Raw genomic sequence first — 24,249 nt, forward strand, 5'->3', positions numbered from 1 at the left:
CACAGCAGAGGCTGTCTGTGCATAGAACCGTCTCGGTCGCGGCCTCCAGTTGACAGGTAAACTTTCTTCAGGTGGAACTTGGGCTCGTGTCCTGCGATGTGTCAGCTAAAAGGCATAGCTCCATGTAATTCAGTGATGCAATTTGATGTGCAACACCATCTCTTGAACCAAGGAGTCATAATTAGTATCTTAGTGTGCAAATTGAATTTATGCCCCCAACATGAGAGAGAAGTTATAGAATGTTTTCATTTGGTTTTTCAGTTGGTATTCTTCATTAATTTCAATTAAGGCTGCAAATAAGCTGTGTGAGGAGAGTACAACAATGGAGATTACTGTGTGGTTGAAGTGCATGTGTGTATGATTTTATAGGTCCTATTTAGTGTCTACTGAGATGTATTTTCCAATTGGAAAGAGAGAGAAAGCTATACTGGAATGTACAGTGACAATTTCTGCTTGGATTTTCTGAAAGATAATAGTTGTGACTGCTCAGCCAAGATCAATACTTAACATTAAAAGTGGATACAATCCCACTTGGCTTTAGAAGTGAAACGTACAAATTTCTGTCAAAAGATTTCTGAATGGCCTTTCTAAAGTACTTAAAGAAATTTAATTGCAATGTTAATTGGAAACAGTTGAGCTCCGTGATGTTCTCAGAAACCTGGGTCAAGAGCCACAATTTTACATTTATGTTAATCTAATGATAAACAGCAGTAAAGAATCAAATGGAAAACACCAAAGCAGAATCGTAAAACTTCAGTGATCTGACGTGACATCTAAATTCACTTAGCAAAGAAGTCTCACTGATTTGCTTATTAACTTGCTTATTTCCTTATTAGTTTATTAAATAAGCCTTATTAACTAACAAAACCTTAAAATTTTACATCCAGTTCAAGAAATAATAATAATGGACACAAGGCTAGTGTTAACTTGTTGAAAAACAACTGAAAACTCCAAAATGTTCACAGTATCTAAAGGAAAAATGGGTTTCGTAAGGATTTAAAAGGTGTATGTTTTACTGGTTTTGGTTATTGTACAACAGTGGTTATCTATCAGAAGAGGCTACAGGAGCTATTTACACGATTCACAGCAAAGACCCACATGAAACGTGCATTGGTGTGTCGTCATTGCATAGTTCTAATAGTGCATCTCATCAGTATGTTCAGTTCCAGCTGCAAAGGGGGAAGAACTCTTCTGTCTCTTTTTTTCTTGAAGGATATGTGCTTTAAAAACACTTAACTATTTCATGTGCCAGCTTGTTCAGGCTCCAGACACTTAATGGTGTGGGAACAGTGGCTTATCTCACATGTGGAAGGTTAGCTGGAGTTGCATTATTATTTTTTTTAACATTAAATAGGGTTTTTTTTTTTTGAAAAGTTGAAATAAATTTATCTTGATTAAACGTTTCCAAACATTTTAATAAAAAGAAGCAGTAATTCAATTAATTTAGAAAATTGTGGGTTACATAACATCAAAATATGAACTGGAACCAGAAGTGAAAGCCTGTTTTTACACTTATTTTTCAGTTTGTAGCTGAGACGAATTCAGGAGACATTTCCATAAAATCTACTGTTTAACAACAGCAACAAAAAAGCTGATAACAACTGTAGAAGAGTACAGCAAACAAGCTGATGGACAAAACATTCAGTTAAAGAACACCTGCATAAAGTTGTATTGGAGAAGCCTGTATGTATTGCAGTGAAGAAGCCTAAAGAAAAAGTGAAACCCAAAGTGAGGATCACACTGGCACTCTAAGAGCATATCTCCATAGCAGGAGGTTAATTATGATGGCAGCTGAAACTTTGAATTTGGTCTTTGCTTGTTGTAGATAAGAGGTGAATAATGAAGAAATGTTGATTAACTGTTCCCCCAGCTGCTCTCTAAGGGGATAACCAAAGCTGGTGAAAAACAAACTTGCTGTGAGAAAAGATAACATTCAGAGAGCTTCTAGCTGATGGCAAAACAAGCAGTTAAGGAATTGGCTGGAAAAGTGACGGGGTTAAGAGTGATAACTACCTTGGTAGCCAGAGGGATAGGAAAAGTGCTTCAGTGTCTTAAGGGAGGGCATGATATGGCTTAATTGGCCCATTAGGATTTCTTCTTCTTTCAGCTGGAACCACGCAGTGCTCTTCCAAGTTTTCCAGCTGTCACAGTTACTGTTCGGGACAAAGTGAAATCCAAGGAGAAAGTAAAAAAAAAAAAAAAAAAAAAAAAAAAAAAAAAAAAAAAAAAAAAAAAAAAAAAAGATGATGGAAACTAAGTTTAGTAGTATTGGGGAAAATCATAGAACTTTTATACTGACGTTTGAATGGAATGTGGTAAAATGCAGTAGAACCATTAATCAGACAGAGACAGGGAAATTCACAGGAGAACTGTGATTTAATTAAGGAATGAGGCTGGATTCCCTCAACGAGAGATCAAGTCTAACAAATCTGATTGATTTTTTTTTTTCAAGCACGTTATTACAGCATCATGTCAAGGTTTCTCTTATATGGAAAATGCCTGTTCAATTTGGATATGCGTGAATTACAGGGTAATTGTGTACAAGTGCTTGATTTTTTTTTTGTGTGTGTGTGTATTATAAAAGAGTAGATTACAAGAAAATTATTTTCTATTTAATCTACAATAGCATGTAAGTCTAGAGAATTACCTTGGGCTGGATCATTCCTCACAGAAGTGAACTCAAATTGCAGTGTCTTCTCAATGGTTACTCTCAGTGAAGGGTACCCATGGGTTTTAAAAAAACAAAAAAGCTATCAGAGCCACCTTTACAGACCCCACAATTTTCTGTCAAGTTCTGTTAGTGTGGTGAATGGTCCCTACTTTAGAGGTCGAGTCTCCCCTTAATGGGGATTTTCATAATCAGAGCAAACTTAGCTTTCCTTCAAAGGCTCAAATGTACAATGTCTTTGTTCATCTTCTCTTACAGGATGCATGAAGAAAGTGTGTGTAAATGCTGTTTCTCTGGTATGGTGCCCTGGAGGCAGCTCTGTAGCTCCTCTGTTCTGCCGGTGCTGTGGGGTCCCTGTTGTATGGCTCAATGTACTCTCAAAAATTGTGGCTGATGGTGAAACACGCACCTAATACAGATCCACTATTCGTTGTCTCTGGTTTACAACTGCATTTACCATTCAAACTTAAGCCTTAATAATTTACTGCTGAAAAGAGGAAGAAAAAAAAAAGCTTTGTATCTATGTCTTCCCAAGATCAATCTGGTTCCTAACAGCAGAAAAATTATGGGTATAGTTCATTCACTGTAATGAAGCATTAATAACATCAAGTTTGGTATAATTTATTGTTCTGACTATTTTTTTATATGAATTCATTTAATTAGTTATTATGATGTTCAAGGATTAAAATAGAACAGTTGAAATTTGAGTAATTACTGGATTTAAGTATGATGTAATCAGATAAATATTTGTACGAACACTTCATCTGGGGAGGTGAAGGGGAGAGAGGGTGAGTGGGGGAAGAATATACAGTTATTACAAGCAATGAGTGCTGGAAAAGTGGTCCAAAACCAGCTGGTTTGAATTCTAGCCGTTTAATTATGGCCTTTCTACTAAAACCAGTACTTGTTTTTCAGAACAAGGCAAAATGAAATCAAGAAGCATTTAAAAATGTGACATTTTGCCTGGAATTTGGGAGATAATGCATTATGATATTTCCTCTTTAATAGACGTGTTTAGACTTCTGTCTATCTTTCCTAGTCTTTTCCCAGTTAAGTGACTGCAAAATGGAAATGTCTCTGGCAGAGACTACTGTGAAATTAGTGTTCCTTTATTTATGTAAGCTGTTTGGAATTAAGGTAATAAGAAATTACAGAAATATCAATTAATTAATTCTGTCTGAAATACAAATGGATTTGAGCAGACATCAAAGAAAACCAAATTGAAATATTAGTAAAAGTATTTTTTATTTAGTAAGGATGTTTTGTTTGTGTTAGGCTCTACAATAACACCTTGGAAAAGAGAATCCCCGGAGGAAGTAAGATTTGCACAGACATAGTTTTGAAGAGGGTTGTTTATTCAGAAAAGGGTAACTATGTAAATAACAGCACATGCTCTAAGTCCCCTTTGAAGTTAATGAACGTTGTGAATATATTTCATGTCTATTGGTGTCTCCAACCAGTGTGGCCATCCAGAGAGCAGGCTGTAGAGTTGGAACTGTTCTGGAATCCCACAGCATGGCTTCCTTTCAGATCCAGCCGTGAGCTGACCTCTGGTTTCAGTCCAGAGATGTGCCTTTCTGTGGAGTTAGATGCTCTGTGCCAGCTGATATCTGGCCTGCTGTGATCTGCACAGAGATGGCAGAAGTTCAGAGTGCTGTATTTCTAATATGCTTCATGTGACGCATGCTTGAATTTCAATAATATCAATTAATATTAATAAGCATAGAGAAGGATGCCTGTATGAGTGTATGATACTAAGTATACAGCTTGTTTACGAAGTGAATGACCATTTTGTTTTTCTCTTTACGATCAAAACATGTCAGAATCTAGTCAGTATCTTTTGCTAGTATAGCCATATGTTTTTTTTCTGCAACCATGTCAAGACCCATATGCTTGGTGGAGTTTGTTTTCTTGGCACGCTTCAGAATTTTTTCATGACATTGTCTCTTTATTTGTCTGCAAGTAACTTCTTGGGGCTGACATTTGTGCAAATAAACAATTATTTTCTAATTAAATATACATTAAACTTGATGGAAAATGGTTTAACCTTTTTCTTTTTTATTTTAAGTGCATTTAAAAGAAACCAAATGAATTACTCGCTAGTTGAATATTTTTAGATTCATGAAGCTATGCCTTGAAGTGATATTTTTGTGCTTAACAGCTTGTGTACTGTTGAAGAAAAAATAATAATTCTATCAGGCAGCCATTGATGAGCCAGAAGATGAACTGCTTATGAGAAACCTAAGTGACATAAAACTGAATTTAGTAAAAAGTTCAAACAGGTAACTGAAATTTTGGGCATCCAGCTCATTCAGCTGTTTCAAAACAATTCACCAAATAGATGGATATTTCATTTATTAGAAAATGCTTCTAATACATGCTTGCTCTGATATCGTCACTTAATTTCAGATTTATGAATGTATAAAGCTAAAATTGTGTGTAATACCTGCATACTGGTAATAATGTAACTTCCCCAACAACTGCAGACAAACTTTTAGAAATGTACCTAAGCAAACTCTGCTACAGCAGTAGAAAAAGTCTGGAATTCTGAAGTTTCGATTGTGGACTGATAAAGCTTATGTACAACTGGTAAAAGTACAAAGATAGAAGAGTAGTGGTAAATGGAAGTAAATCAAGCTTATCTAGTTTTATGTGGAACACCATCAAATTTATCTGCTTCTGCTTGCCACTGCTAGGAGACAAAATAAGTCCATTTGTCTGCTCGCTGAATTAAATAGCACGTTACAGAATGCAAACTATGAAAATCAAAGAATGCGTACCATGTTACCTCACTTAAGAGTTGGAGTCTGAGAAAGGCACTGCCAAATTTATTCTGATGTGTATTTTCTGGTATGTTGTTGATTTAAGATGAATTGCCCTAAAACTAACTAACATAAACTAAATCCAACACTAGACTATTTAGATACTTGTTCTGATTGGTGTTGCTTAACCAGTCTTGTCATTAGTGTTACCATTTGTCTGTCTCTGCTAAGATGTCAGTCTTATGAGCTCTGCTTCCTTGTTGTATCCCAGAATGACTTATGCTGAAATTTGAATGCGGGATTGGAAACAAGTAAACTGGTGGCATTCGAATACATTCTTGTATTTTCACTTCCTTAAGAGTATCCTTTACAGCAGTGAAATTCAACTTAGCAGTTGAAAATGTGTTGTCTTGGATTTCTTTGGAGGATAGTTCTGATTTTCCGAATGCTTTAAATTCTATTTGTTAAGAAGTGGATAAAAGCTTTTCTCACATCTGTTGTAGGCTTTTTTACGTTCCTTATAGGAAAATGGAATCCATTTATGAGAAAATCAATCTTATGATTTCAAGACAAAAGTGATTTAGGGAAAATGCTGCTGAAAAGGGATGCATTGGTCAATGAATCAACGTGATGATGCTGAACTGATTAGGGGTATGAAAAAGAATCAATCATATTAATCTTGATCAAGGAATTCATGAAGTCTAAGGATTTTTAATTACTAGCTCTCAGGGGATTGATATAAAATAAGCATTAGCTGTTTATAATTGTCACAAGTATTCAATATCACTATTGTTATTGGAGTATTTTCTGCTTGAACATATGCTCATTGAGACTGATTTTGTTAATTAACAGTGAGTTTTATTTGGGCAATTGAATTATAAAACGCAAGACTATTATTGTCTCAGTTGTTTTTCCCTTCATTTTCTTTGTCTCTTTGAAACTTCATCCTAAAAACAGTAATGTTTTCTCAAGGCCAGGGATCAGAGTGAACTACATTAACTGAAAGGAAAAAAGGCCTGTGTGTGAAATCTGGAAATTCTGATGAGAGATCTTCCTGTGATGCAAATGAAGTAAACATCTCTGAGCTAGCAGTCCTACTCTGGAAAGGCTTTTAAAAACCATAGGGTACTTTTCCCACACCTTTGTTTTAATTATTCAACGGTATTATTCATCAAGTATGCTTCAGTAGATGCCTTCTTTGCATTCTTAGCAATTATACACGTTATTTCTGGAACAACAAATATAAACTCACTCCAGGCTGTTGACAAACTTAGAAGTAAGGCTATGCAAATAGTTGACTGTCAGTTTGGCACGCTAATAATACCTATAACAATAAAAATATTGGTTCCAGCTAACAAAATAGCTGATGCACTTCATGCCAAAACACCAGTTTGGGAATTAAATGGATCATTCTGTGTAAAAGGAAGGGAGAAAATACTAAGTGGGATGTTAGGTACTCAAAAGTAAGTTGAAATAAATAATGTGTTATTCCCAAGTAGGAAGAAAGTAGAAGAGGAAGTCTGGGAGTAGCGTTTACGTTTTAAATAGTCATAGTCTTGATGCAAAGCAGCGTATAGGAAACCGGCTTCAATTCTCATCTCTCAAAAGAACATCTTGCTACTTAGCTATGGTTTCTTTTGCGGATTCTCTGGCAGATTTTGGACAGAACTTCCAAATTTTTTTCTGAAAAATGTTATGTTCTTGATGTGACATGTAAATGCCTTAATGAATAAATCCTTTTTCTTGCTTGGTTTCCAACGGGAGAGCAGTCAAGGCACAATGAAGACAGACTCAAAACCCTGCAGGAGGAGGATGGAACTGATGTCAAGGTCACTTTCTGCAGGGTTTGGTTGTTTGTTTGTTTTTTTTTTTTGCAAACTGATCTACCAGCTTCGTTTCTTTTTTTTTCCTTCTGATGAAATCCCGTCAGCTTCATAATGTTTCCCAGAAGTTGATTAAAAGCTGCCCAGATTTGCTTTTAATCCATTGCTTACTTAACTTCTACCTATGCAAGGAGTGCTTCTAAGTGGTAGTATTGGTAGAGTTTATAGCAAAATACCTATTTGCCAGGCACTAAGCTAATTTAGCAGCTATGATGTAGGAAACCTTTCATCGTGGAGCTGTTATTATCACATTCAGTACATAATAATTATAGCCAGTGTCTTTTATGGTCTGTGAAGTAAACTGCTGAGAATAGCAATAAAAATAATGATAGAAAAAGGCAACATCGGAAAACCCTGTCCTTTACACTGCTTTGCATGTCACATGTTCACCAGAAAGGCTAATGAATTATTGCTAGTTCTAGCAGTTAGTAGTTTTCATAGGACGGGGATGTTTGTTTTCTGGTCTTGTATCATGACATTGACAAAATGTGATGTTAACATATCTAATACATGGAAAATGTTTACTAATTTACGTGCATAAAAATGCAGAACACTATGAGAAAAAACTTATGAAACTATTTCCCTTTCATTGAGACTCAAAGATGATTTTTATTATGTGTAATATTAAAGAAGATTAACAACATGTTAAGTAAGGCTATACGTTATTTTGAAGTATCAGGCTTAAGATAATAGGAAGAGATTATTAGGTTTTGCCATTCCTTGTTCCCCTTAAAGATCTAGGACTGGTAGCTAGTACTGTGGTACAAGGGAAGACTATTTTACCATTTGATGAATAGATCTCCAATTTGCTAAGGGTGCTTTAGTTGATGTGGATGTCTAGGACTAATTTCTCGAGTCTGGCTTGTAAAGGTGAATGGAAATGGGGACAGGATGGGTGTGTGGGGAGAAATGTTTTTCAGCCAGACCGGAGGATGTAGAAATGAAGGCAGGACCCTTTTGATGATGTTTATGGACTTTGACTGTTAACCAGACATGAGATCGTACCTTCAAGACAGTATCGGCAAACCCATCGAAATTAATGGGATCACCTGGAACGAATTCAAGAACCAAGTATGGATCTGAAACAGCTTTTAGGAGATGGGTTTCCCAATCAGCCTCTCATGGGATTTTTGTGAGGAGTGGAAAGCTTGAAATAACTTTCAAAATTTTGCTTTTTCTTTTCATTAATGAGACTTAACATACCTTTTACACTAGTTACGATTCTGTTAATGTATTCGGACACATCCTAGTCAGCTATTTATTAGTGGTGGCTTTAATGAATGTTGCATTAGCTAAAATGAACATAGCAGGAAGAGAGCTGAAATAAAGGAATCACTTATGTCTACCAGCAAACCTATTAGAAAGTATAGAACCTGCTGCCAAAAAGCTTAAGTTGAAGCTTGTCAAGATCTATGGAGCTTAACGCATCAAGTACATAACATGAATATAGCACAGCTACCCAAGTTAAAAATTCCTAGTACAGGTGGTGGTCACTTCAACGATCAAGATTTTCTTTTTTATTTTGTTTCCGTCAGAGAACATTGAACTGCATTAAAAGCTGTCGTTGACTCTGCTCCAAGGGCTGGGAGTTATCCAGTTGGCTGTGTGCGTAAGCAGAATTATACGAATTGGTACTATTGCACTGCTGTAGGAAAATGGATTGGATAAACGCGATGGTTGTGGCCTAGGGGTTTTCCAAACCTTTGTCATTATTGTCCAGAAATATAAATAGGTTTTGACTAGAGAGAGAAAGGCTCTTTAGATCAGTTCTTCTAACAGCATTATACGTTAACTGCATTTTTAACTTACCCCATACTTGGTTTCAGTCTCCAGTATGCTTTGTGTGGAAAATCTTTAACTGAAAAAAGTAACCTTTCTCAAGTGTGTTCTAAATACACTAATTAGATTATTTCCTCTTCCCATATTTTTCCCTTAGCAGTTTTAATGCTAAACTGTCCCTGCCTTCTTGGCCTTTACTATTTTTATGGTCTGTATGTATGGAAGCCAAACATTATGATACATTTAGAATTTTAATGGGATATACACAAAATAAACTGCAGTTTAAACCTTACGGGAAGCAGTGATCACTGCTTATACCTAATTAGGTGTCATTTCTTCTTTTGCATCAGGTTCCTCTTCACTTACTGTGATAAAAATAACAGCAAGATAATTTCTAACTTTGGTTTTCTACCTTCATAAGTGGAAACAGGACCGAAGGTTATGTAGGGAAGGTTGTGGCTGTTCGTGAAAGAACTGGATCAGTGACTAAATTTTTGGTGAATTGAGGATTGTTGTATCTCTCGTGCAAAAGCAAAAGGGACTTAAGATTGAAAATATGGCTTCAGAGATATTTATTTCACACAACAGCTGCAGTTCTCTGTCACTTCAGAACATCCTGTTTGCTGCAGTTCAAGCTTCCAGGTATTACGAGGCAGTGTTATTTATCACAGCTATGTATCAACCACGTCCTTTGTAGCATCATGTGCATTTCAATGATACACGAAGTGATAGAAAAAAATATTAATTGGACTTGGGAAGACCAGTGTACTAATCTCTGTGGTTACAGCAAGTATGTGTATAATGGAGATAGACAGGAATTAGTTCCTAAACCAATTATAAATTAATAGAGCAACTTTAGAGGTTAAATTTTTCTGCAGTGGGTGTTTACTAAATATGCTTTATTAAATAGGTTAAGTGTTTCAATACATTTATTTATGTTATTTTTCATACTGTGTGAAGAATTTTTGAAAATTGCAGAAGGTCTTTGTTTGAAATCCATCACAAAATGACAAAAAGCAGGAGTTGTTTTATGCTGTTTATTTCCCTTCCCATCTTCCTCCAGCTCTCCCCAACCCTAGCTTCTGTTGGAGACTGTAAGCCTTGCAGCCTCCCATACCCAAATAATGTCTGTCTGTAGTCATAAATATCTACGCATTAAATTAATGCATTGAAAATAGATATCTGTATTAGTTAATAAGTAATATTTTCATCAGGAATTTGAGGTAAGAAATGTAGTTAAAAGAGTTTTGAATCTGTGACTAAACATGTTTCTTTTTGAAGTGTCAACATTTGCACTCAGATGGGAAGATCAGGCTTAATTCTCCTTCCTTAAAATATGCAACTTTTCAATTTCTTAGTTCTATCGCGTTGTGGGAAGTACGCTGTGTATCAGATCTGCCATCTGGGTAATTACGGAGTAAGACTAAGCATCTTCTAAAATACTTGGATTATAGAGAATGTTAATTTTGAAAGATACTTCTTTCCAGGGTGTTTCTTACTCCTGCCCGAGCCAGTCTCAAGCAAATTATGTTTCCTACAGGCTGGAAGTGACAGCTGTCTCTGGCAGAATCTCTCTCCTCAAGGGCGGGTGGCTGCTGTGGCTGCCCCACTATCCCTGATGGGCCGCAGGGTGTTTCCCAGTGCCAAGCATGAAGGGGATGTTTTTGGAGAAACTTCATAGGATTTAGGGGTTGATATTCTGTTCCAGATGAAGTGTCTTGGGATAAAATGGAAAGTAGTCTATACTATGCAACATATGTGGCATACAGAGTAGTCTATACTACAGTTCCTTACTCTAGGCAATGGTAAGAAGAGGAACTGTCTGCATGTGAAATACGTAGTATTTAATAAACACTGAAATGGATTTAGCTTTGAAAGAGACTGAAAGTGTTTCACATCTGTTCTTGCTTAATTAATTCAAAATTAAAACGTAGAATTGATTTTAAATTATGTCAGTCATTCTGGTAGGAGCTCAACATTAGCATTATACAGAAGAAAATGATTCCAGAAAGTGTTTGTTGACACAGTCCATTTCAGATTGGAAGGCTGAATTTTAAATTCAGAATACTGTAATTATTTATTATATGCTTTTAATAAAAAATTTAATCCCTATTGCTTTCCACTACCCTTTTTGCACTTTATTCAGCCTAAAGCCATGTAATTGACCTGACTAGTAACCTTTCAAAATCAAGATTACTGTAATAATCCAAGAATCATGTGACTTCCAAATGGAGAATTGTATTATATTTCTTTTCCCCAAAGATTTTTTGCAAGGTATCGAAGTAATTACTTTCTGGCCATACATGTTGTTTACTGAATTGCTTTTGAACAAACTATTCAGATAATAATTTCATGTTCCCCATGGCCTAGTTTGAACTTGGTGCTTGGTAAATAAGTAAGAGTCTATGTCAAAGACTACTTCATTTCTGGTCTTTATTTTCTTGTGTGTAACGTAAATATAAATATTTGACTCACTTCAGGAAAGTTTGATTTGTATCTTTCGGCTATCTTTACTTAATTATTTACCTGCTTCAGGTGTTACCAAACCTTACAAAATGTGTTTGTAAAACACTGCTAGCTAGGTGTTGTAAGTAAAAGTACAGTCATCGTAACAGTTGTTCCTCAGCAGCGTACTGGGCCTGAAGGTTCCGAACAGCTGTTAAAGTTCTCATTCTTTCTATTGTACTGTCTAAGCAGTGAGTATTTCTAAGTGTTTGATCATTCGAGTGTTGCGTTTTGGAAATGAAGATTTTCAGGGGAAAATTGTTTTGGATCAACTGCAATGTTGAAAATCTGCTATGAAGAATGGGAGGCTTCTAAAAGGTTACGATGAGAAAAATATTTTATGACAATGCTGAGGCCCATGAACAAAGCTAAATCCAGAGGGAGTAAACAATAGCAACTCGCACTTGCTTCTAATGAAATGATTTCAGAACACAGAAGTAAAGATGTTGGCTGCCTGGAAGTAAGAGCTTCTTCCTTTCGTTGCTGCAATTAAAAGTTTGATAGCAGCTTTCCAGAAGAAAAAACCTTTGTGTTTTCTAAAACAATAAAAGTAGGCTGGGTAAATACAGACTAACCCAGATAACTGTAAGTTTAAGTATTGTGTTAAATATGTTAACTATCAGCATCAGGAAGAGCAGAGCAATAATAACTCTTTATTGTCTCATAGCTGTGAGATCTGGGAGAGCTGCTTCAAGCAGTGGCAATGTGCAGGCTGGTTGAGTTACTAGATCCAGGACCCACGTCAAAAAATTTCAAACCTAATTACTAGGAATAGATTAAGTGGTATATTTTCCTGTTGTCTTATTCTAAAGCTAGTGCTAAGGATAGCATTTAAGTGCCATGATAATTACAAACCTAACACCACAAGTTTTTTCTCTATTGAAGATAGCAAATCCATATTTGTGTGAATCAATTAATCACTGTGAGAATAAGGATTATTAATGTTTGTTTTCTTTATATGCGTATTTCCTCTCCTTCTTTAAAATACCCATAACTTCACCTTTCTCAAGAGGCACCATAAGTGGCAGTCAGGGATGTATATGGAAAAACTACACTACAAGATCTACACGCTGAAGTTGGCAAATAATAACGAATAATAGTAGCAATTTAATCTAAGGGAAGAGACCATGCCACGGTGTACCAACATAAATGGGAACTATTTGAGAACTGTTGGTGATAGGTGGATGGTTGGTCTGGATGATCTTGTAGGTCTTTTCCAAACTTGGTGTTTCTGTGATTCTGTGAAATCTCTGTGAAAAGTTCCTAGGTTATATTTTTTTCACAGTTGTGTTGATTTTAGTAGAAAATCCCATGATAATTCTAATTTTTTTCTAAGTTTGGCTATTTTCCTTTTCCCCGCTGATGTGATTCCAAGCTGCATGTTTTAGGAAGTAAGTTTTGGCTTTAAACTGGTGGAGAGAATCAAGTGGTCACATAGAAAATCACAAGCTAGAGTGGAAGACTCGCAAATAAGAAATGGTGATAAACTGTTGTACTCTAAGGAAAATTCATCCTAGTAAGAGCAACCAGGGCACAGCACACTGCATAGGGATCAGCACTGGTGTGCAGATGACTGTACTTGTTGTGTAGGGCCATTTGTGTTTGGTCAGCAACTGAACAGCCAGCAGATCCTGGACCAAGTCCTTGCTGCTGGCTTTAGTAATTGAAGCTTATTAATGCTTTTTCCTTTCAGCTAGTATCCTCTTTTTTGATGCCTTCTCTTAAGCTACTAAAACATTGCTTTGTTGTCCTTCCTACTTCCTTTTATTTCTTCCCACTTCTCTTCCTACTGCCTTTTATTACACGCAAATTGGCAGCAGTTTCTGTTGTGTTTCAAATCTTGTGAATTTATTACAAGCAAACATAGCTTTTGGGGCTTGAAATATTTTTAGAGCAAATTACAGTGCAGTATCAGGTGGTATTTTCTCATATTGGTACATTAAGTAATACCAGGTTTAGAAGACGAGCTAATGTGCTTAAAATACAGCAACATTATTCTTATTTGATAGCTACCATCTGTAAGTTTGATTTTAAGATGAACTTTCTCGCATGGGATTTTTTGAAGGAAAGCTGTAGGAAATCTTTTTGGTCAGGGAACACCTCTTCCTATGTTTCTTGCTTTGTTTGTTTTCAAAAGGAAAACAATTGTTTTAAAATTGCTAAGTACTTTCCTCATTAAAATAAAAATCTGATTATGTGCATATGAATGCATGCATTAAGCCAGGCATTTTATTTAAGATATAATGTACTTTTGGAAGAATTGAAGATAATCGCTTCCCTAGCTGCAGGACTGGGAAATCAGTGTATTGACTGCAATGTGAGGAAGAAAGGCTAAGTCCTTGATGATTAATTTGGTGTCCCACTTCACAGATATGTTTGCAGGATTATGCATAAAGGCGTAAATAATATGTGAAGTCCAGCATATAGCAATGTCTCTTTGCTTGGAAAACCTAATTCCCCTGAGCTCACAGGCCCGTTTGCTGGCACTCTAGCAGCAGTCAGATTTTAAAGGCTGGTGGATTTGGGAACATTCACTTGTCACACATACACAGCTGTGTTGAGATTCTTACACAGCACACTCTCTCACTCTCTGCAGGACTTCTCACGTCTGCTGTTGGCTCTTCTGGCCACACTCTATCAGCCTCCCATCTACTGGATGACTTGCATATGCTCTTATTTCTGAAGTCCTTAATCTAGGTGTAATTCGGGCAATTTCAAGTGTTTCAATGTCTGTATTAGTGCTGTGACTAATAGAAGTGTTATCAAGCGAAGTGCAGAAATGTGATATTCTCAGAATTTTTCAGAATCACGAGACATTTGTATATCTTTGTACTTTCCCTCGGTTCAGCCTTATTTTATTTTGGCTCTCACCCTTCCTTCTGAAATCTGTTTCCCAGCTTCTTGCTTCATTGTTCGTGGACTACTTTCTGTTTTGCCCAGGCAAAGGCATATAATTAAAAGTGTGTGGTTTTATTTGCTTATCTCATCTTTAACAGAAACATCTATTATGTTGTGTGTACTGTGGCTATTACTGCAAGCATTTACGTGAGCTGTGAAATCGTGTGGCTTTTTAGATGGGTAAAACATGTTTTCTTCCTCAACCTGCTTGTGTTTGTATTAAATGAGTGTTAAGTTTAGGACAACAGTTTAGGAAATGCAGTGTGTGAGGATAGTTTAAAAGTCTTGGCTCTGGGTGTTTAAAACTGTTGGTTGATGAAGGCAGTGAAAGCTTTCCAAATGTGGGCAGCCAATGTGAGAAATTTTTTTAGCAGAATATTCAAAGAAAATAAAACATTGAGGAAAGGCCAGGGAATTGTGCCTAACTTGGAGAAAGCATAGGTGGAACTGAAAGTATAAGGATTTGTGTGACGAAAAAAACTTGTACACAAAGATTTATATATCAGGAAGGCAGTTTTTAATTTGACGCAGCCAGAGATAGGAAGACTTCTCAGGAGGTTATTCATCCCATTTTATATGATGCTACAGAATCTGTAGAAGAGAAGAGGTCTGTGTTGTGGACAAAACGTTGATCCTCCTGACACGATAATTATATGCTGTGTAACATTTAAGGATTATCTTTTATGCTGAAAAAAATGTATAACATACCTTATTTAATGTGGTATTCCAGTACCTAAAGGGGGCCTACGAGAAAGATGGAGAAAGACTTTTTGTCAGGGACCATAGGGACAGGACAAGGAGTAGTGGCTTTAAACTGCAAAAGAGTAGATTTAGATTAGGTATAAGAAAATATTTACTCAGAGGGCAGTGAGGCACTGGAACACATTGTCCAGAGAAACTGTGGATGTCCCATCCTTGGAAGTGTTAAAAACCAGGCAGGATGAGCCTTTGGGCAACCGGAGCTGGTGGGAGATGTTTCTGCACATGGCAGGATGTTGGCGCTGGGGGGTCACTGGAAAGGCACTTCCAAATCCATTTAATGAGTCAACGAGGGTTGCTCCAAAAGTAATGCCTCCTATTTTATTATGTTGGCCCACAGTATCAGAGATGGATGTTGTTAATATGGCAGTAGAGGCTTAACTTTCCCACTGATATTCCATCACATTTCATTGCCGTGTGACAGATGGCAGCAGAGGGGCAGTGTGACAACAGGTGTCTGCCATGGAGGTGCGCATGAACCAAAGGCATAGCATTGAATTTCTTCATGCAGAATAAATGGCACCCGTTGACATTCATGCTTGCTGAATGTTTATGGGGACCAAGCAACGGTTGTGAGCACAACAAGGCAGTGTGTGGTGCATTTCTGCTGGTGAGAATCCATGCTCTAGATGGCTGTTTTTAGCAGCGTGTCATACCGATTCTTGTTTATTGCTGGTGAAAACTGCATGGCTGATGGTGGTTGCTGTATTGAAAAACAGTGTTTTTTAGCTGAGACTTTGCGATATGAAATAGTATTATTGTGCTTTTTGTATCTTGTAGCTTCCATAAAGCACATAGAAGGCATTACTTACCAAGTTACTAAGACATAAGATTTGTCCATTCCTAATGTCAGAACCAAAACAGCAAGATGCACTTGAGCAGTTTAATAATCTAGCATCAATTTCTGTTGACAGTCTTTATGTTAAAAAACAATAAAGGAAATGTAAGTATTCCCACATACATCAATATACACTTTTCTGACCAGTAGAAAATATTAGGTAAATCCAACACACAAGCCTTTCAATCCTAGCTTACTGTTGATTTATTGTTGCTTTAACTTCACAGGCAAATTACACGCTTGCATCCTAGCTGCGTGATCTTCTACACATAGCAAATTAGATGATTATAAGCTTCCTCGTACGATTGTTATCTTCCCTTAGTGTCATCCAGATTAATGAAGAATAATACAACCTTTTGCTGACTTGGATGGACTATTGCAAGTGCTGAAATATTTACTGCTGTGATTTAGGAAATTCAAATCGTATTTGCACACGTGTATAGGAAGAATGAGAGTAAATATGTGAAATGTTTGAAGACCTGTAGCTTTTCTTTACGATACTGCTACATCTGAAAACTGTACACTGCACTTAGAACAGGCAGCTCAAGTTGATGCTAGGAATCGTTTACACTGCAGTGGGAGTGCAGCAAGGACTTCAAGGAATGAAAAAGCAATTTCCTCCTACCTTAAGGTATCTTTACATTGTTTTGTAAGGTTATATATTCAGACTTCAGACTCTTATTTTCCTCCCACCACGTTTGATCTCTACATGTTACTCTTTGTTTCTTAGCTTCTTTTTTCCACCTTCAGTTAGGAGATTACTAAATGGAAGTATTTATTAATAATTTCTAGACGTTTCCAAAATGAATAATATGAGTTGTGATCAAATCATTGCAATTTTTGAGTCTGTAAATACTGTATATCGTTATGTAAATATTGTATATTGTATTTTAAATGTGCATCTTTTGTCCATTAGATTTGAATCGTGGAGATTTAAGCACAGTAACTATTTTTAAGTACTATAAGGCCCTTGGCTTTTAGTCATTGTACTAATAGCATCTTAGAATAGCCACATTAAAACAAATTTATGCACAGTACCAAACAAAACACAAACACATTGCTCCTCTTTCCATAGATGGTAAGCAGATCTTTACATGACTCATGTGATTTAGACCATTTTGGGGATTAGAAGAGTCAAAAAGCTGGGAACTGAGAGAGAGTTTAAATGTGAATGGCTAAGAGATCTTTAGAACAATCCATAATTTCCCCTGCTTGGAGTACTTGGCTGCGTAACCTATATGAGATTGATCTGAATTCCAGTCTTTTCTCACTCAAACAAAACCACATAAAGAACAGGATACTAGTTCAATATTTTTTCTCTGGGTGTCACTCTATGCCTAAGAGCAGCTAGGCTATTGAATAGGATTTGTTTCTATATTTCTGATGCATTTATTGTTTTTTACAAAATAATCATCAAGCTCTTGTCTTATAGATCGTACTTGTTTTGGGGGCTGTCTAGTATGCTTTTACCAAGTGAGTTTTTCAGTGTCTAAGTTTAACTGCCAGTGCTTGTATGAGTGCCCACCACTCTGTTTTATCATACAGATGGTCCTACTTGATGGTCCTGTTGCCTTTTTCCATTATTGCTGTCATCACGTCCTATTACTATTTCAAATTAAATTAAAAAAAAAAAAAAAAAAAAAGCAGAAAAGAAAATGGAAAGAAGTTTCCTTGTGATTTTTCATGGGTTTTACTTTTTTTTTCCATTTGGCCACAAAACTTTATGAAAATGAAAATATTCCATTGGGAATGTGTGTTGACTATCATACTGTATGTCTTTGATATAGTGGATGTTGTGTGGTAACCTGTGCATAGTCTAAATCTGCTTTGCTCAATTCTCTCAGATTGAAATTCTATTTTATTCAACTATTAGCATATATATCTACTGTTCCTTCTTCCTTTATTCAAAGCGATGCAACAGAAGGCTTGTTTCCAGAAGAAATATTGTTTCAGCTCCTCTTCTAGCATAATTTGTTGAAGACAGACTAGAGACAGAAAGTTTAAGAAGAAAATTGCTAGTGTAGTATCTTGTTGAAGTATCTTCTTCAACTGCAGGGTGGCACATTTTCAAAGGCACTTCTAAAAACAGCTTTTCACAAGATCAGCCTGCTAAAGTAGGAAATGACAGTTATGCACAAATAGTAGTTCCCACTTTAAAGTACTCTCTTCTGTTTTAAGATCTGGAATTATTTTTAATTAGAATCTGTTCTTTAAAAAGTCTGTTTGATTATTAGCATAATAGCTAATAGCACTTAATAACATTTAGGATTGCACTTAAGACTAAGAGCAAATGATAGAAATATTAAAGTTCCTTTACCAAATCAGATATTTCTCTCTACGAAAGTGTACTGTTATATACTGTTAGTAGTGAGGAAACACTGAATGGTGTCTAAAACTGAGGGCATTTTAACGATGGCTGCTCTTTCAGTTTTTTCTGAAGGATTTCCAGCACGTGAAGAGGTATAAGGAACTGTAAGACAGACATAATCACAGAACATTCCCTTTTGAAGTCTTAAGTCAGTAAGTCATCTGATTTCAGTGTGAGTGAAGTTAGGAAAGACTGAGATTTGGATTATGCATTGACTTGCTTGAAAAGATTTTAATAAGTAGGCATCACAATGAAGAGTGCAGCAGTTGGTAAAGGTACAGTCGTTCTTTGTATTTGAAGGTGCGTAACTCTTACTGACTGTAACTACAGAAACGTGGGTGTGAGTACATTTATTGTCCATCAAATCAATTGGTCTTTAGTTCCCTCTCATTGTCTCAAGCTCTTCAATACACATAGCAGCCAATGTATGCAGGTACTCCCTATCTTGCTCAATAGCATGAACGAAGATGGTACAGCTTTTTCCAGCCTGTCCTGTATCTTCTGAAAAAAACCCTTTTACTGGCATTTTTAATTTTTGCTTGGATCTACTAAGCGCTTTCACAGTCTTGAATTGCCTTGAAAGGAGATGATAATCTTACTGAATGTCACATGCTTTCTCTGTTTATTTAAATTATAAACTCTCTGGGGTCCTTATTTTTTTTCCAAGTAATACTACTTTTCATTTGGAGCCTTTCAGTTTGTTAGTAGTGAAGTAGAGTGGGTTCTCAGTTCCTCAGCAGCAGTATCTGATTGATGTATTCTAAAAAGGGATTTTTCACTAAACAAAAAGTACAGCTCCCAGCATTGTTCAGTGAAGTTCTCTTTCTTCATCAATGCTACGTTGTTTACTGAAAACATAATTAGGATTTTTAGAGAAAAATTGCTTAATTTCATTATGACTGTCACAAAAGCCGCACAACTTGAAAATGATTCTCATGGGTAATGAGGATGTTAACCTTACCTTCAAGCTTCTTGAAATTCATGCGTGTTGATTATCTTTAATCTTAAGTTAACATCAGTTGAGTGCTGTACTTAAGAGTATTGCCCTGTCATCTTTCAATGTGTTATGACTTGGTGGATATTTCTTCTTGTTTTGGAAATTATAGTCTGTCATGCTGACGAGCATCATTTTGCAATGATATGAAGTCAATGAAAAAGATTTTTGTCCTGAATTCAGGACCTTAAACCAAAATAGATTTTCACTTTTAGAACAGAATCTAAGTTAATCGTGTAAATAGCACTTGACAGAATCACAGAATGGCCAGGGTTGGAAGGGACCTCAAGGATCATGAATCTGCAACCCCCCTGCCACATGCAGGGCCACCAACCTTCTCATTTAATGCTAGACCAGGCTGCCTGAGGCCCCATCCAATCTGGCCTTGAGCACTTCCAGGGACGGTACATCCACAACCTCTCTGGGCAGCCTGTTCCAGCACCTCACCACTCTCTCTGTCAAGAACTTCCCCCTGACATCCAACCTAAATCTCCCCTCCCTTAACTTAAAACCATTTTCCCTCGTCCTGCAGTTATCCACCCTTTCAAAGAGTTGATTCCCCTCCTGTTTGTAGGCTCCCTTTAGGTACTGAAAGGCTGCAATGAGGTCACCCCGCAGCCTTCCTTTCTCCAGGCTGAACAAGCCCAGCTCCTTCAGCCTGTCCTCATAGGGGAGGTGTTCCATCCCCTGATCATCTTTGTGGCCCTCCTCTGGTCCCTCTCCAACAGCTCCCTGTCTTTTTTGTACTGGGGGCTCCAGACCCGGACGCAGTACTCCAAATGGGGCCTCACAAGAGCAGAGTAGAGGGGGACAATCACCTCCCTGTCCCTGCTGTCCGCCCCTCTTCTGATGGAGCCCAGGATACCATTTGCCTTCCAAGCTCTTCGCCTCACCAGTTGGAGTAGAGTTGAGCTGTCCCTGATTGAACCCTAAAACACTGGCATGGTTTAACACATTAGTTCTGCTGAGACATATGCTCCAATACATATTTTCTGTATTGGACACAGGAACTGGAATTTTGCCTCCTATTTGATTTGGACATGCTATTTTAAGACTGTGTGCTGCTAGTGAGTTGTTTAGACACAGTCAGAGACTGTATAAATAACTCTTTGACAAAGATATGGGTTGTCCCCAGATCCCTCAATGTCATCTTCGTTGCCAAATATGCATTTGTTTGCTGTTGAATTTCCCCTTTCTATTTTCTTCATTATATTATTTGTCTTCTGTCAAACACATGCAGAATGGGCTAACAAAAAATAACAAAAATGGTGATCTGATTGGATACACCCTAAAGAAGATATGGTAGGGTAAAAATTCTCATTTCAAAATTACAAAAATCTTTTTATTTTATTTGTGTTCTCCTCTACAAACTGAATGATCTATTTTTTTGTTTGTGTATCCGTTAGCAAAAGTCAGGTGCTGTACCTTGCATTTTGCTTACTGGTTTGTTAATCTCGATTTATTCATCTTTCTCTCTCTGTTTTTACTTCCTATGCTAATTTGTATAACGAAAGAGTATTTTTAATGCTTTTGAATACGTTTTGGTGCCTTTTAGCAGCTTATGCTTGCTTGCGTGTTTGACCAGGAGAATCAGCAACACAATAGCTGCCATCAGTCCTCTGTAGGTGGCACTAGCAGACATGACAAACACCAGTAGCTGGCTGTGAAGTCGAGTGAAGCTGATAGAGCATTGCAGTTTCACTGCAATGGCATATGGCAGGCAGTGTGCATTTCAGGTAGGCGAGCACTGACCTGTGTCTGTCTCACCACAGTCTTCAACATCTTCAGAATGCCAATTAAAATTATTCTGGAAGTGGTGATAGCTGGTTTGTTCAGCAGTAGGCATTTGCACAGCTGCATTATTATCTTTACTGTTAGATAACTGTCTAACTCGTTTTCTGTTTGTCTTCTGTACTGTTCCAATTTTCTGATTAAATTTGGCTCTCTAGTTGTACTCACAGAATGCCTTCATCTTTTACCTTTTCATCTATTCAGAACTTCCTTCCTGAGAATATCAGATTCCATGCAGGGGAAGGGGAAAGAAACTCTTCAAAATGACAGTGAGGATAAGCCAGTTCAATGTCAGCTGAGAGAACAAACCTGACATATTTTTTCCTCTTCATGTTCTGTGGTCCTTCTTGACTTAAAGCCACCGAGAGGATTCTGTTTCAAGAATTTGGTCTGTTGCTACCTTTTTAGGTTGATATTGTAACACGCTTCTGCAGCAACAGCTAATCAACTGAAAGGCTGAGTAATTATTTCTCAAATGCTATGTTGTAGTTCTTTTTCTCTAGTTATTATTGCTGCTTAAAAAAAAATAATAAATAAAATACCAATTTGATCTCACTTTTACTGGGTACAAGAGTTTACGACGCTAGCCTAAATCTGTGTCATCTGATCGTGCCCTTCCAAAAGGAAAACCTTGTCCAACATGAAGTGCATAGGTTCGTTAGGTGGTGGTGATTGGGGCAGCAACTGTAAAAATGTGAAGGTGGCTCACTGGCTGACCAGTTGCTCGTGTAGCTGTTTGAGGGAACACTGAAAAAATTCCCTTAACAAGACTGTTTAACCCACTTTGATTGTAAAGGATGACTTTTTTACCTCCCTGAGGCCTTAACATGCTGAAGCAGGCAAGCTGTGCAGTTTTTCAGGAGGATGTAGACTCTGAAAAATAAATTAATCATGCATTATTTTTTTTCCTACTGACAGGCAGGAAAGCTTATGAATATTTTTGTGCATGATGTCTTGTCTTCTCTGACCTAATTTGACCATAATTTTTACTTCTCATCTGATTATGTAAAATAATGTTCAGAAATATGATATGTTGTTATTACAGGCCAGATAGTTTCTGCCAGTTATGTGCTCAGGAAGAAGGATAATCCATCCAGAGTATGAGGCTAACGCTGGAGCAAAGTTTAGATGTCTTATTTTCATCGTGACCTTAGGTAAGTATTTAGAACCAGATCCTAAAATACTAAAAGCTCTCTAGTGGAATATTTAAAACCATTCTAAAAACTCCTATGCAAAACTTACTTTTATTATTCTGTGTGTTTAGGTATGCAATTACTCTTAAAACTATGCCTTTGTCTTTTCTTTGATGTACTTGCGTATCTTGCTCTTTTTGGAGATTTTCATTCCCAGAAGTCTGGAAATGGATTTCCAATGAAAAAGTATATTGACAAACCAAGTTTCTTGGTTTCAGTTATCAGTGTTAGTCACTGGATTAAAAAAGTGATTCTGCTTGTCTTGGCAGGAATCATCACCGCATAGGGAAGCGGGGCAAGGCTTAGGAGGAATTGGGCCCAGCAAGGTGCAGGGACAGTGACTGCCTCAGCGAATGGGTCAGATTCTCCCCTGGCAAGGGGAGAACCTAGTTTTCCCCATACTGGCAGTGTTCAGCCTGGCTTTTGGAAGTACCCTCCCTGGTCCCATCATTCATGTCAATCGCAGTTAATATCTCATGTTAGCTCACAAGGGGTGTTGCTGAGAAGCCAGGAGCTCTCCATTTTCGTGGCTGGCAGTTTTTTGGATCAGTTCCCATCTGGCTTACTGTTGGTTCACAGTACAAAGACTGTTTTGCCAGGAATGATCAATGATCTCCTGTGGGTTATCAATTGTGGTCATTGTTCCATCTAGATCATAGTTGATTTGTCATCATCCAGGGACTGTGTGGACCACAAGGTATGCTGTCATAAATGATTTTCAGCAATTCCCTGTATCTGACATTTATACTCTCTTAATATGTTCTAGTGCTATCCCGTGCTGTTCAGATACGAACACGTAGGCAGCTATTCTGTAATTCTCTTAACAATTTTTATTTTTTGTGTGTTTGTTTTCATTTTAGTATTAACCCTGAACAATGCGAAAATAATGAAGTGAAGGGAGGAATAACATTAACTTATTCTAACGTCAGATTTTCTACTTCTGCAAGGGAGTACTTCTGTTTTGTTGTGTCTGATGTTTACTTATCTGTGATAGAATACAAGATAGCTATTGTAATACTGACTTCCTATAGCAGGGTGATGTCTTCTGCATTATGTAGGCTGCTGCTGTACCTCAGTTTCATTACCAGAACTTTTTCTCTCAGCAATCCCAACAGACTTAAGACTAATCCTATTTGTGTCTTCATGTTTACCTAGCAGGTACACTTGTATCACGTGATGGATGCTTTTTTTTGCCAGCTACTAGTGTAATTTCTTGAGCTTACAATTGTGAAATGCTATCTTTTTATTATACTAGAATCTCTCAGTTGAAAAGACTTGGCGTAGTTTGCAGGAGTCTTGAGGAGTCATTTCTATACTCCCTTTATACAAATGTGAAGTGTTTGTACTACGAATGATAATAAAGGCAAGAATGGAAGAACAAAGTGAATAAGTTATTTCTATACTTCTTCCTCTTTACAATTTTCTTACATTGTACAAAGGATCGCAGTTAGAATAATGACAGCAGGCTGCTATGGTGAAGCTGAAGAATACTTCTGTTTAAGTGAGGTCCAGGGCTCTCAGTGAAGTTGGTGTTCAATGCACTGGAAGTGAGCTATAAGTATATACCTCAAGTAAATGTTTAATTGAGTGATAGTTAAGGGTCATTACTAACTTGAGACTGTAGACTTCAGTATTTCAGATGACTGGCCAAATTCTTCTATTGTTTATTTCCCTTGAAATTATTAACATTGAATTCCATGTATTTCAGGACTGGGTTAATATCACTGCAAGGGATTTATGCTTAGGGCTGGATCATGTTGAGTCCAAATGAACAATAATTATTAAGAAAATGAGCTGCAGCTCCTTCTTAT

General features: G+C 37.0%; 1 long non-coding RNA gene across 2 annotated transcripts in view; it reads left to right on the plus strand.

The window, feature by feature from the left end:
* Positions 1 to 23,795, plus strand: part of LOC149916983 (uncharacterized) — a 90,407-nt gene extending 66,612 nt beyond the window's left edge. For both annotated transcript variants that reach the window (XR_016468517.1, XR_016468518.1), the window contains 2 exons: positions 22,291 to 22,399; positions 22,708 to 23,795. This is a non-coding gene — a long non-coding RNA (uncharacterized LOC149916983). The remainder of the gene's footprint in view (positions 1 to 22,290; positions 22,400 to 22,707) is intronic.
* Positions 23,796 to 24,249: the final 454 nt, after the last annotated feature.

This window comes from Phasianus colchicus, chromosome 8, assembly GCF_987193195.1.
Source record: "Phasianus colchicus chromosome 8, bPhaCol1.hap1.1, whole genome shotgun sequence".
Taxonomy (NCBI): Eukaryota; Metazoa; Chordata; class Aves; order Galliformes; family Phasianidae; genus Phasianus; species Phasianus colchicus.